The 14,546-nt window shown below is 44.6% G+C and overlaps 1 long non-coding RNA gene across 1 annotated transcript in view; it reads right to left on the bottom strand.

The window, feature by feature from the left end:
- Window positions 1-14,546, bottom strand: part of LOC119563891 — a 70,279-nt gene that overhangs the window by 43,347 nt on the left and 12,386 nt on the right. The window contains exon 4 of the long non-coding RNA XR_005222657.2: window positions 6,856-6,949. This is a non-coding gene — a long non-coding RNA (uncharacterized LOC119563891). The remainder of the gene's footprint in view (window positions 1-6,855; window positions 6,950-14,546) is intronic.

Genomic DNA, 14,546 nt, shown 5'->3' with positions numbered 1-14,546 from the left:
TTTATTGGCAGCTTGGCTGGCATGTTTGACTGTGATTCAGAAGGTGGTAAATAGTCAGCTAGCGTTAAGCTGACAAAAAAAATGCTGCATCTGGAAACAGTGACTAAGTACTACCCCTTGAGGCCAAGCTGCTTTACATATAACATACAGCGAGAGCATGATTAGATATCAGCTCTTGCTGATCAAAGAACTCAGGCCAAACTTCATCCTGGTATAAATGAGCACAGCTCCCACTGAAGTTATTTTTCCCAGTGGAGTGGTGAGCCAGTTGCAGATCTGCCATGGGGCATGGAAGAGAAATGTCACAGATGGCAAGCGCTGCGTACTGGAGGGACCAGATTCCAGCCAACAGATATGAACAGGTCAGTCCTTGAAAACGGATAGCTCTGGGAATTTGCCATTGCTGTAGCAGCATGCAGCTGAGCTAATCTTTTAAATGTAACAATGTTCTGATCTTATGTAGTGTGTTTCATCTGGAGAGCTCAAACTACCTCTCAGAAGTGGGTAAATATTGTTACCCCTTTTAATACAAGTGGTTAGCCAGTATTTGAAGTCTTGTATGTTGTTTCTGTATGGAGGAAAATTGATGGAGTCAGGTATTTCTCTGATGCAATCCTGTTTGTTTACAACTAATGTTCCTAAAGTCCTGCTTCCCTGAACACACACACACACAAAATCAGACAGCAGGATACTGTCTCTGTGCTAATAGTTCCCAGCCTCTTGCCAGCCAGCACTCTACTCAAAAGATCTCTCTTAGCCTTTTCCTCAAGGCCATGCTACACATGCTATTCTGGCTGTGGCTGGAGCTTCCTTGCTGCCTTCTTTGTCAGCTTCTCTGATGTTTGTACTGCTTCTCTCCTCACACACGCAGCTCCATCAAACAACCCTCAGTGCCTTGCATTTGCATTCAACCCCCAGTCAAACTGCTTGGTCCATGTAGCATAGATTCCCGACTAGCCTTCCATGCAGCCTGCGGCTTGGGCGGTGGCTCCCATTGTTTCAGCTGTCTATTCCATAAAGGAACTTAATTTCTTTTTACATTTACCACATCGCTCAGGCGAGGTTCCCCCCAGCTTAACAACAGCATCCAGACTTTATAGGAGTAATAACTGAGCCGTATGGGGGAGGGCAGGTGTTAAGGACAACATTTTTCAGAAGTGGCTGTTCAATACGTGAGTCTCCAGTCCTGCATGAAACTCCCTGGGCCTGATTTTCAGACATTCTGTATACCCTCACCTTCTATTGACGTCAATGGGAGCTGCAGGTGTTCAGCACCCCCTGAATATCCAGCCTAAGGGGTCTCATTCTGGGCACCCAAAGTCAATAACCACTTTTGAAAATGCTGGTCTAAAATTACTTCCCAAAGACTCTACAGCAAGTCCTGACGTTGGCTTCGTTCTTGACTCTGCCATATCTCCTGATTCCTAGCCCAGAGCTCAGACTAAACCACAGCTGCCTTTCCCCTCGAGTGATGCAAATGATGCCTATTCACCTTAGCCTGTAGCTCAAGGAAACATTTGTTCTTCCTTATCTGCTGACTGGTAGCCCTCTTCCTAAATGAGCAACGCTTCCTTCTGGAGACCACACTCCGAGGTCTAACCTTGTTTTGGGTTAAACTGAATAGCATAATCAAATATTGTCCCAAGATACATTCTAAGTGCTATGGTCTACATGGAACAGAGCCCAATAAAACACCATCTCTAGCCTGTAAAATAAACTGATCCTATAAAAGAGTTCCTTTATTAACTCTGCCATTATACCTCACTCTCGCTACCTCTCCCACTATCTGGAATTAGATTCGGTGTGTGGCAGGTTACATCCCAGCATTCGCCTCTTCCTGGCACTGGGAATCATCCCACCCTGTAATTTTTGTAAAGAAGCCAGAAGTTTAGGAAAGTTGTCTTGGCCCCTTATTTATTTATTTATTTGCCAATTGCTCTGTATGGTTCAGTTTGAGAAGACACAGAAGGCTTCATTCTGATTTCCTTTCCACAGTATCTTCATTTGAATAACTCTATTGACTTCAGTGGTGTTACTCCCAATTTACAATCAGCATAAATGAGACAAGAATCAGACCCACAATCTCTAGTCATATGCAAAGCCAACTAAACTCCTTACTAACACGCTCTAGTCCAGAGGAGGGCTTGGGGAGTGCCGGTTACCACATGTGGAGCTGTGAGAAACAGCAGTGCAGGTCTGGGAGAGGCTCACATGCACAAACCAGCCCCCCAAAAATTCAAAGTGCAACTCAGCTGAAGTTGCCATTTCATCTGATTTCTTGGTGAAACCCTGTGGATTGAGCAAAAGGTTCACAGAGGTGGGCTAGTTTGTGATGGAACATGGAAATCAGGAGAGTTTCACGTGACTTTTGGAGTCTAGCTCTGAACAGGTTTGTGTGGCCACACTTAGACAATCCAACAGATCCCTCTCAATTTCATGTTGTTCCTGGTGGCATTCCATACCTGCTCCTGTGTCTCATTCTGCAGGGCATCTGCCTTCACGCAGCACCCAGTGCTTAGGGAAGTGATCAGGAAGTCAGCAGAAGGGGCAGACTTTTCCTGTGGTTGTCCATGCAATTTATCCATCTAATTTAATCGCTACCTACTTCTATAAACGCCTTCAAGCTTTCCTCAACGCTTGATTTTTTATGACTGCTGCCTGCTTTCTATTTGTTTCCCTTCTTGCTATCTACTGCAGTATCATTATAGTACAGTTAGTTTTCAGTCACGCCTCGGGGCTTCATCTGAGATCAGGGCCCTACTGTGTCAGGCACTGTAGAGACAGACAGTCCCTGCTTCATCAAGTTTACAGTCTAACTAGGCCAAGGAAGTATTCTTCCCATTTTACAAATAGGGAACCGAAAGAAAGAGAGACCAGCCATTAAGGGCCAGATTTTAAGAAGGTATTTAGGTGGCTAGTGGGATTTGCAAAAGCAGCACTGACCTAACTCCCACCGATTTGGGAATTGGGCTCCTAGGCACGTATCTGCATCTTTACAAATCTGGTCCTAAGAGACATGATCAAGGTCACACCTGCGGTCCGCGACAGACCCAGGAATGGAATCCAGTCCCGCTCCCGTGCCTGACGCACAAGCTCCCCTTTTCCCTCTGCTTGCCCTTTTATTGTCCCCCCCCACCCCCAGCGGATGCCCCTCGTTTATGGTGGGTTTCTATTAGTGAAGGTGACATCCTGGAGCAGGTCTCCACTGCCCCACAAGAGGGTGTGAACAGCAGGGCTCAAAGGGCTGCGCTGCAACTCCCTCATGTGGATGCTGTGGGCATGAACTAAAAGGTTCCCACTTCGCACTAATGTCCCATCTGAAGAGGATTACGTTCATGCAAATTTCAGTTCGCCCCCACAGCGTCTACCCGGGGCAGCTACAATGCAGCTCTTCGGTGCACACCACGGAGCAGCGCAGGCATACCCGTAATGTCTTTTGTTCCAGTTTGCCGTACAGTGCCCCTTCGTGCTCTGGCCAGGGCAGCAGGGGCAAGGCACGACATCGGTAACATTCTTATTGGAAAAAGCCGCTGGAATCACAGACAGATCCAGGGCTCTGCTAGAGGAAATCAGCTGTTTTCAAGCTTCCAGTTAAGCCAGTTTTATACTAGTAAATCTTGACAACAGTAACCGAGATGGAACTAACCCCCATCGTCTGCCTTGCTGCGGGCTCTAACTGCAAGAGAGGTGACCTCGTCTTTGCACTCCAGCCCTTTAGCTTGTCAATTATCTTCTCAGCTACAGTGAGGGCTAGTGATCAAATACTGTTCCCGGCTGTGAAACATCCCTTTCACTAGAAGTATGGGCCCAAATATCTAACTTCTATTATTCTTATTTATTGTAGGACAGAGCCAGGATCAAGGCCTCATTGTGGTAGATGCTATGGAAGTATACCATAGGGACAGCCTGTGTCCCAGTGAGCTGTCTGTTGTGTCTATTTAGATAGTAAAAGGAAGTATTATTCCCATTTACAGAGGCAGGACTGAACGTTAAGTGACGTCACCAAGGATGTCTGTGACACAGCTGGGAATTGTACCTAGATCTTCTGAGTTTCAGTCCAGTGCCTTCGCTCGGAGACCATCTTTCCTACTGAACAAACTGCACAGAGTTCCTTTCAGATGGCTTTGAGGGCCCAATCCTGTGACATGCTCAGGACATCACAGGATTGGGCCCTAGAAGAGTTTCCTTTACAGAGATGTACATTTCATTTGTTATTTGCTCTGGGAGCATGGAACCTGGCACCCCTGATAGAATTAGCAACTGGCTTTGTGTAATGCTATTTAGGATGTGTTACATTGCTCCATCTGTGCAGTTTACATAAATCTCTGCCAGAATTAAAGTATCACACTACAAAATCATTTTCAAAGCATCAACGTGGTGGGGGTGATTCCTTGTTGTTAATCTCTGAGTCAAATTCTGCAACAAAACAAAACTAAATAATGCATCTAGGCCAACAGCCAGTTATTGAAATGCTAGGAAGGAAGAGGTGTTAAAAACCATAAAGCAATTGTCAATAATCCTACAAATATTTTATCAAAGATGTGATTATTTCATGGGTTCTAAAAGGCAGAAATTGTTCTCAGGTGAAAGTTTACTTACATTTCTGCCTCACAGTAACTACAAACTGCTTATGTTGTTGTTGTTGTTAGTTTATAACTTCAAGGTTGCCAGGTGCTGAGAGCCTCCTTGGAGGGTGCTGAGAGCTCTCAGTCTGGTCAGGGGGAGGACTGAGAAGCCCCAGGTAACTTCCCCTCACCCCCCACTCCTGGAGGGGAACAGGGAGGTGAGAAGCCCTCGGTGGCTTCCTCTCCGCTCCCAGCAGGGAACGGGGAGCGGAGTGGGGGCAGCCCACCAGGAGCTGGTGGGGAAGCCAGGTTCCAGCAGAGCTGAGAGACCAGGCTAATTGCTGCAGGGGCTGTAAGTCAACCTAATATAGGTTGACTTATGTTTCTAGTGTAGACATACCCTAAGAGAGGCACATAGAAGAAGAGAGACACTGCAGAGTATATACTGGGGACCACATTCTTAAACAAAAAACCCAATGGAAGGGCATCGGATGTTGATTAGAGCTAGGGACTGGGAACTAGGACTCTTGAGTTCTTTTCCTGAATTGCCCAAAGTGGTGAAAGGTAATAAAAATCCAGCTTGACCTGTTAAGGTTATTTTTATAAGCAATTTAATATGCATTGGAGACAGCAAAACTGGTACAAACTGGATGTGTTTATGATAAGAATCACCAATTATGGGTCTCCAAGGTTCCTGGAGAGGTCACCACATTGCTATAGCAACACATCAAGATAGTGCTAGAACTGGAAATAAGCATCCACATATAACTGGATAACTGGTTTGATTGCATAATTTTAACGGGACAAGGTTGCCATCCCTTTTTGCCCACTGCTTTTCTGGAAGTCACTGAGAAACTCGTTCCAGATAAGCTAGTTTGACAGGTTGGGACTGAACAGCTTGTGCTAAGCTCTGCTTCGTGGTCATAGGTGACACCAGCCCCAACTCACTCATCTACCTTCCGACCACTGGGTCTTTGCTTTTCTGATCCTGAAGTCATCCTGATCAAGTGAGGCGAGGGTACCAAACATCACTGCTTCCAATGTGTTTGGCTGAATCCTGCGCAGCACCTGGGATGTGAGCTTGAGGTTGAGGTTCTTGCTATCAACATCACCAGAGCATGTCAACTTTCCTACCCCATCTTATTTGTCCTCTTGCCCATCTTCCTCTTTTGTCTAATAAGAGTTTGGGTTAGCCAGCCAAGACCCCTTTTGCAACACTGTTGCAATTAAAAAGGAAAGCTCTGTACAATGTTTTAGCCCAAGTTTGGTAAAAGTTTACCAGCCCTCAGAGGGCCTAACGGTGTAATGTGCCTGGCCACTGGTTTTCCAGCACCTATGCTGCAAGCAAGAAAGACACAGCCAGAAGTTACATTTTCTATTTTCACTTTTCTTCTCTCTCCTTGTGGATGCAGCTGTTTTGTCTTATCTTAAAAAAGTAACAGGATTGGTCTTCAGCTAACTTTTCCCCCCCACAAATCAAATAGTTGTGTTATTACAATTAATAAAAGATTTAATACCATATCTGAATACCATCTAAAGGACTTTCAAAAAGGTAATCTTACCCTATAAAACACACTGTGCAACTAAATGGAAAAAGGAGGGAAATTGTTAAAATTTGGAAACTTTGACTTAAGTTTCAAATGCTTTAACTATTGCTTCTACTTTTTACTGAATGATTGAGAAAAAGGTGTTTATGGCGATTGTTACAATAGAAGGAAGCCAATGACAACTTGAGGTGAAGCCTTGAACCACACTTTATGGTGTTGTACCAGCAAACAAGAGTTTTAGAATGCCCTACCCATGCTGGGCCTGAGATACACCTCCTTATCAGTATACCAGCTCTAGTTCCTACTCTGGCCTTGATCTCCTGTAGGACTTGGGCAAGCCATTTAAACTCACTACTGCAATTTTCTCATCTGTAAAATGAGAATACTACTCACAGAGATGTTCCAGTTAGTTACATTTGTTGAGATATTGGGATGTATGAAGCTATATAAAAGCAAAGGGATAAGAATGTAAGAGCAAGTCTAATCCTCAACATCCTACATGGCTTGCTAATATCTGGATAAAATGTTAAATTTAGCATTTTTCACCATTCAGTCAAAGCTAATGACCTTTGAAAGAGGACACCTGTGGCAAGATGCATTTGTTGAACAGTTCTCCTGACTTTTCAGAATTAAATAATATCTATGGAATTACCGTTGAAATCAAAGGATTTGTCCTATGCTTTTAATGTGGTCTGTAATGGGAGAAGGCCTCAAACTCATTTATTTTATATTCTTGCACTTACAATCACAGTAGTAGTCCGAGAATGTCAGTGGTGCAGTGTTCAGTGGTCTAAGCTGAGTTGAGTGGATCCATTGTTCTATTCATTGCCAGCACAACTGAAAACAGTGAGACATAAATAACCCATTAACTTGCTATAGATCATTTTTGAGGAGCTATATTCTAGAGAAAGCAGGTAACAGCAGGAGCAGCAAGTGATATCAGCCACTGCTCCTTCATTAGCTGTAGAGATCACTGAACATTTTACACTAATAGTTTCTGATATTTGTAATAAAAAAAATTACTGTAGTATGCTACGATATCCTATACTTTCCCTGACCAGGACCTCAGAAGAATCAAAAAGGCCAACTCCAGGAAAATCGATACCAAGTTTTACATTGATCCAGCTGTTTGGGTGTAGACTGTGGGAGTTTAGTTAATACTGTGTCGATATGCCTACAGCATAGCCAGGATCAATAAGTCCCACTGATGTAAATAACAGCATTTGACCTAATGCAAGATATTAATACCTATGGGCACTGCAGAACTTACTCAGCTATGGAAAGTGAGCCAGGTTCTATTCTGATTGTGCATTATCGTTAAAAAATGTTGTAACAAAACTGTAAAACAAGTTCCAACTGCAGGAACTTGATTAGTGATGGCGATGCACAAGCCAGAAATAACCCAGCTGGGCTCTCAGGTTGTTGGGGGAGATCATAGGACAGACAGTTGGGAACAAAATATACCGTAATCTCTTTACTTGCAAACTGCGCAAATCACATAGAGACTAAATGAGACAGAATTTCAAGCTCGGTCTTTCCCATTCTCTAACTTCCTATGTAGAAAAGAGAGCTGCTTACTTTTGAAATCCTACATTGCATCTTTTCTGCCTATTACCTTAGGGTTTCAATCTGTTCACCACCGTCTTTGATTTGCACATTATTCTAAATTAATTGCCTAGATTTGCTGACTAATAGCTTATTGATTCTGTAACTTGTGCACCGTAATTTACTCTTCTTTCCTCCTTTATTAATTCAATCTGAGGGGAAAATAAACCAGTTGAATCCATACAGCAGCATCCAGTAATGGTTTAAGCAAGAATATTCTGCAAGTGCTGGAAGGATTTGGCTAAAGAATTCAATTTGCAACCTCTCTCTTTAGTAGATCTGTATCTACTGCATCCTTGGTGAATTATTAGTGGAAACATGCAGTATTTAAGATCTAAAAAACACCAACAACGTGGGGCCTTATATGGAGGTATGAAGTCAATGGAGTTGCACCAGTTTACACCAGCTGAACATCTGGCCTAACGTATTTGCTCTGGTTTGAATTTAAATGTTTACAGTTGGGCTAGGAGTCCTGAGTTCTATTCCTCACCCTGCCACTGACTCACTGTGTTACCTTCAGTAAATCACTTATCCTCTCTGTACTGCATCCTTCCACACCTGCAAAGCAAGGACTGTAATACCACCCACCTGAGTGACATGTGTTGATGCCTATTATTATTCATTTTATTGTATTGTGGTAGTGTCCTTAGGCCCCCACCAGGATCAGGGCCCCACTGTGATGGGTGTGATACAAACATCACAACAGTCCTTACCCTGAAGAGCTGACAATCTATGTGTGCAGGGTCAGTAGGAGTCTCGGTTCCGATCTCGCTTATACCAATTTTACACAATGTAACTTCACTGAAGTCAGTGGTGTTCCCATGTAAATCAGGACTGGTGCAAGAGAGATCAGACTCAGCAAATCTCATGCTTAGGTCTCCAAGTGCTTTACAAAGGTCAGTCTGCATTATAAGAAGAAACTTTTAGAATTACTGGTCTGTGGAGATTTAGGGCTGGTTGTCTTTAAGAAATGCTAGACAGGGAAGGAAAAGGAGGCAATGCACTAAGAGCGGGCCTTGTGGGAGCAGAATCCAGTTGGAAAATAACACCAAGTGAATCAGGGAGGGAATAAGCCTCACTTTCCCCTTCCAGCCATCCTCCTTGTCACGTTTCCATCCACAAATGGCAAAACCTGTACTTCCAGTCTAAATTGCTTATTTATATTAAGAAACAATGGGAAAGAAAGAACAGAAGTATCATAAGAGAGCACAGTGGTTATGACTCCTTTGTAACTTGCTATATCAACCCAAGAATAAAATGGTTGTTGAACACTATGCATAGAAATTTAGGCAGAGATTTTCAAAGGTTGCAAGATCCCTTAAGGCAGCTTTGAAAATCTCAGCCTTAAAATAAAAGGAAAACAAAAGACTTCCACTTCATAGCTACCTCCACACATCACTCTCTGATCTGCAGAGATCCTTGATATTACTATTCACTATTTCACATGACAGTAACTGTTTTATTTTCCTCTCTTTTTCCTTACACACTTGGATGCTAAATTATGGATTTAAGACCAAAACATTTTTAGACTGCTGAAGGGAAAGCTATAATTTCTTGCAAGATGAGAGCTCATCCTGCCACATGTCATAGAAGCAGGTTTTCACAGGGTTGTAGGCTAAAATGCAAAATGTAATTGGCAGGATTTCATGGGAAGAGGAGTAGGAGGGTAATGCAAAAATTGTGGAACAGAGTCAGATTATGTTTAGGTTCTTTATGGAGGAGACTAAGAGAAAAAACAACCAAAAATTTAAGGGGTCAGATTTTCATAAGATCTCAGAGAAGCCCCCATTTAGGCACCCAAATAAGTGATCAGATTTTCAAGAAAACTCGACTGCAAGTCCTCAACAGGTGAGGAGCACTTTCTAAAAATTGGACCTAACATTACTAGGGAATAGATCCATTTTTCCCCCCACTCAGGAGAAACATGCAACAGAACATTTTATAAGGGGACCAAACGACTCAGGAGATAGACCCTGTATTCATAGAATTCACTAGTGGGCTGTAGGTTTAAACCTCAGCTCATATCAGTGATGACTCAAGCCCACCCCCCTCGTCCCCCACATGGCTGTTTAGCCAGGGTATGTCTACACTGCAAGGGAAGGTGTGATTGTAGCACCCATGCCAGCTTTAATCTAGCTAGCGCAGATAACAATAATAATGAAGATGTGATGGCATGGGCCACCAACCAGAGTACGACCCTCCCAGGGACACTGGGCATGTTGAAACCTACGCCATGACATCTACACTACCATTACCTGTGCTAGCCAGAGTAAAGCTTCATGCCTATCCATGCTGCAATCGCACCTTCACGTGCAGCTTGTCCTCAAGCCAGGCCTCTGTGCACAGGTGCCCACATCACACAACCAACCACCAAAGTTGGCACCCTGGAGGGGGCCTCTCTGGCTCACCACCCATAAATCCTGATGATGCTGCCCATGCCAAATTTCCACAGACTTCTAAGTGAATTTCACTCAGAGCAGCTGCAGCATCAGCCCCATAACAATCACAAACCACATCCCCAAACCATATCTACAGAATCAACAAGAGGAAAACAGTAGGAAATAATGCAATCAGCTTGCAGCTCCGGGGGGCTTCAAAAACACACCAAGGGACTTGGGTTTGCAATGAGATTTAAACATAAAATGCATGATTTGGGGGTGGGGGGGGAGAAGAGGGTGGTACATGCACGTTTAGGGCCTGATCCTGTCGGAATTACTAATGCAAGTCGTGCCATTCAAGTCACTTGAGTGAATCAGGGTTGCAGGATTGAGCCCTCACACGTTAACTAGCCCATGGGAAAATTGTGTGTGTTCAGCAGAATCTGGCAGGATTTCATTCACAGGGGCCCTCTGCACGTCGCTGTCTCTAGCACTTCTGGCTCCCTCAGCCACTGGTTCTTTGGCTGTGCTGAGCAACGCAGCTCTGGGGAACGCGGAGGTGCTTGGAGTCAGCCCGTCTGCTAATGACCTGAATCCTCATGCCAGCGTAACTGAGAGGCTCAGGTTGCGGATGTGGATACCTGCTGCACAGAGCCAGTGCACCCGCTAGTTTCCTTGGCGTCTTTCTTCGTTATACGGCAAGAATAGCTGCAACACATTTGTACTTTGCATGGAATAACTTCTGTAAAAGTGGACTGAGGGAAAAGCCTGTGTTTTCTCTGCTATTTATTGCTGAGGTGGTAAAATGTGCTCCTTAAAATGTCACCCTCACTTTCAAAACTGAACTCTTTCCAGCTAATAAATCACGTACTTTAGTTGAGAGGAGACTGTTGGCTTAAGTGACGTTATTTATTATGAAGAAACGATCCAGCAAGAGCTGGTTTTTCTGATACTGAAAACCTCCCATATAATGCAAATGCAATATTCATTTGTGTAGCGTTTCTCATGCCAAATATATCTCAAAGAGGTCTTGTCGAACAAATGTGATGTTGTTTAGCAAGGGTACAGGTCCGATTGATAAAGGCAGTTGTGTTGGTGTTCTATACTCGGATTTCTGTAACTGTCGACTTTTAAAACTTAATATGGCCCATATTAAATGGATTAACAATTGGTTCTTAAAGTGTAATTACTAATCAAGAGACATCAGCAAATAGAGGTAAGTTTCTAGTAGGGATGTAAATAGTAGTTTAAATAGTAACCGTTTAAACTATTAAAATTGTATCGGTTAAACATTTAACTGTTAACGAGTTCACAACATAGGGAGGGAACTGGGGATGCGAGGGGTGCTGCTGCCCCTCCCCCCCCATTTTAAGCAGGGTCCCGGCTGCCACCCCACACATCAGGCATTTAAAGGTTAAACTGAATACATTACCAGTAAGACTGATGCTTATCAGTTAACCGGTTACATCCCTAGTTTCTAGTAGACTCCCACAGGATCCGTTTTTGTCACAACGCTTGTTTGCACACATACACTGAAGACATCAGTGCATGCTGTGTTAGTCCTTAGGAATACAGCAAATTGTTATAAAGTTTCCAACAATTTTGCTCATTTTTTTTCCAGTTTCCAAGGTTTACCATCACCCTTTCCATATTTTAATCCCCTACATATGCTTCTCCTGTATTGAGAACAGTAAACACTACGGTCTCAATCATGAATTTCTTCCTCATTCTTCTGTCGGGGAAGGGGTAAGTATGCCCCTTCGACAGGGGATTCAGCTTCCCAAACAATTCATACCCCAGTACATGCAGAGACCCTAGGCCTTGGTACTGGCTCATTGGGAGCCATGCGAAATTCAGCTCTGCCAACATCTTACCAACAATTCCCTCTCAAAATTACTCTAGGTTTATGGTCCACTTCACAATTTCTCCACTCCACCTTTTAGGGAGATCTAAAGATTGTGAGCAAACCACAGCTTCAGTGGGAGACTGAAATTAAGCATTTTCTCTTGCATGTTTTTCCCCTCTCCCACTCTGTCTTATTAATGGAGGTGGATAACATCAGCTCAGAACTACCAGCCTCACAGTTGCCTTGTGACCTTTTGTCTGGCTAGTCCCAACTACTCCAATTAAAGTTCCAGGACTCAGGGCTGGCCTAGACTGAACAGGTATGACGGCATAGCTACATTTCTAAAAGGTGGGGAAAATCCACACCCCTGAGAAATACAGTTAAACTGCCCTGACCATTGGCATCGACAGCACTATGTTGATGGAAGAATACTTCCACTGACCTAGATAAACGACACTGACAGAGAACCCCTCCCGTCACTGTTAAAAGTGTTTATACCGTACGTCTTGAAGCCCTGAGCAGGGCACTGCACAAGCAGCAGGAGGCTGCATGAGAGGAGAGTTCGAAGAAACAGGAGATAAAAAAGGCTGCTTTCGTTTTTTTAAAGAATACAGAGATTTCATCAAAAAAGCGTTGAAAGAAGCAGAGGATTCGCACCGAGCCGGAGCTAACGTTGCATGAAATAGAACTGAATATGTGAATGTGAAAAGGGAGAGGAAGAGGTGAGCAACCTTAGGAGAGGCCCAGAATGATCATTAGCTATTTCAGCCTTAAGGGTCAGATTGCACTGCCCTTCCTCATACCTTACTCCAGGAGTAGCCCCAGTGATTTTAATCCGGACTGATCTAGAACTAAGTCAATACACATCACCAATACGGATGGCACAGTCTGGCCCTCAGGGTTAAACTATTGCCTAAAAAGAACTAATGTTTATAATTTGATAAAAATTCCAGGCATAACCTTCAAGGGCGGCATAAGGCACTAGAGAAAGTGACAGACAGAGAGAGAGATGACACACAATTGTTATGTCCTGGGTAACAGAGTTCTTGACAGGAAATGAGACCCAACAGTGAAGGATATTATGGGCTTGGCTAATCGTGCACTGCATCTATCTGCCTGCTCCAGGCTCTACACCAGAGGTCCCCAAACCCTAGGGGGCATGGAGGAACATTTGGGGGGGGGGGTAACAGGCTCAGGCCAGCCCCCACAGGGGTGGGGAGGGAGTGCCACCCAGCCCTGCCCCACCCCCAACTGCAGCGGCTCCTTCCCCAGCCCCACCCTCGGCCTGGCTTCGGGGGGTGTGGACAGGCATAAGAGAGGAGCATGACCCTCAAAAGTTTGGGAACCACTGCTCTACACCATGAGTATCCTTGCTGAACTGAGTCCTGAGTCTGACCCAACATGCACTGGGCTTAGTGTAAAACCTGGTGTGGATTCTTGTGACACTTCCTGGGGGTATCCAGGGTTGTGAGGCACCTCGCTACCACCTACCCTTAGCATGAAGAACCCTCGTCTCAGCTCCCCAACTGCATGGGCAACACAAGCCCTCCCCTCTAGGCCTACCCAAGCCCGAGTCACTCGACAGGTCACACTTTAGCCCCCGAGAACGTCTCCCTGGAGTGTCCAGCCCCTGTTCCATCGGACGCTTGCAGCGTTCACAGATTCGCTGCTCCCAGAAGCCGGAAGGCACAGTTCACCCATCACACCTCAGAGCACTGCCCTGCTTTGCACACAGCACTTAGATTTGTTTTGAATGAAAACAAGCCTTTAACAAAGTACAGCGATTCAAGTGAGAGCGAGCAGCAGCACTGGAAACCAAGGGTAACAAAATCATAACGTGCATCCTAGTACCTAGCCTGATTTAACTAGATACCTACATCTCTTACCGAGGAAGGTTCACCCAAAGTCCTCCCCGCATTTTACAGCCAGGCTTGGCTGTGATCTTCAGTCCAGGAGGCAAATCACACTCCCAGCTTGCCTCCTCGGAGAAAGGGGTACACCTGGCTCTGCACCCCCAGAAATACCCAAGAATCCATTGTCTACACTTGTAAACAGGATCCTCTCCTGCTTGTTTCATCCTCTAAAGTTCCTCTCTTGAAGATTTCACAATCTCTTTATGGGCCTTTGACTCAGAATGCGAACAGTCATCCATTGTGAGACATACAATGCCCAGTACACACGAGACCAAAAAGAGAGATAAGCATCCATTACCTCTTGCTTGAAAGAAACTGGTCCAAGACACATCACCTCTCGGTTACCTGCCTTAAGAACATAATTTTCAATATAGGGACACAAAACTCTTCAAATATTATCCATACCTACATTTTGCAATGATGATGACCAGTGAGCTACTGGCTTGCAGTAGAGACCACACATGCCATGCTTTAGTGAATGCATACATCTGACCCAGGGGATCCCAGTAAAACACTATGTACCTTCTGGGCACTTGTCAGTTGTCTCCAAGAGGTTCCTGGGTCACAGTACCCTTGAGGCCATCTCTTCTTTGGGTGTTCGGGAATCTCGAAGGGATTTCCCCAGGGCAGTACAACTGCACCTCTGCCTACATCTCTCCTCTCACTGCCTCCTACCTCCACATTGTCCATAC

Source organism: Chelonia mydas, chromosome 17 (genome assembly GCF_015237465.2).
Source record: "Chelonia mydas isolate rCheMyd1 chromosome 17, rCheMyd1.pri.v2, whole genome shotgun sequence".
NCBI classification, from domain to species: Eukaryota; Metazoa; Chordata; order Testudines; family Cheloniidae; genus Chelonia; species Chelonia mydas.
The sequence above is the reverse complement of the archived record's forward strand: the minus strand, read 5'-3'. Positions and strand labels throughout refer to the sequence as shown.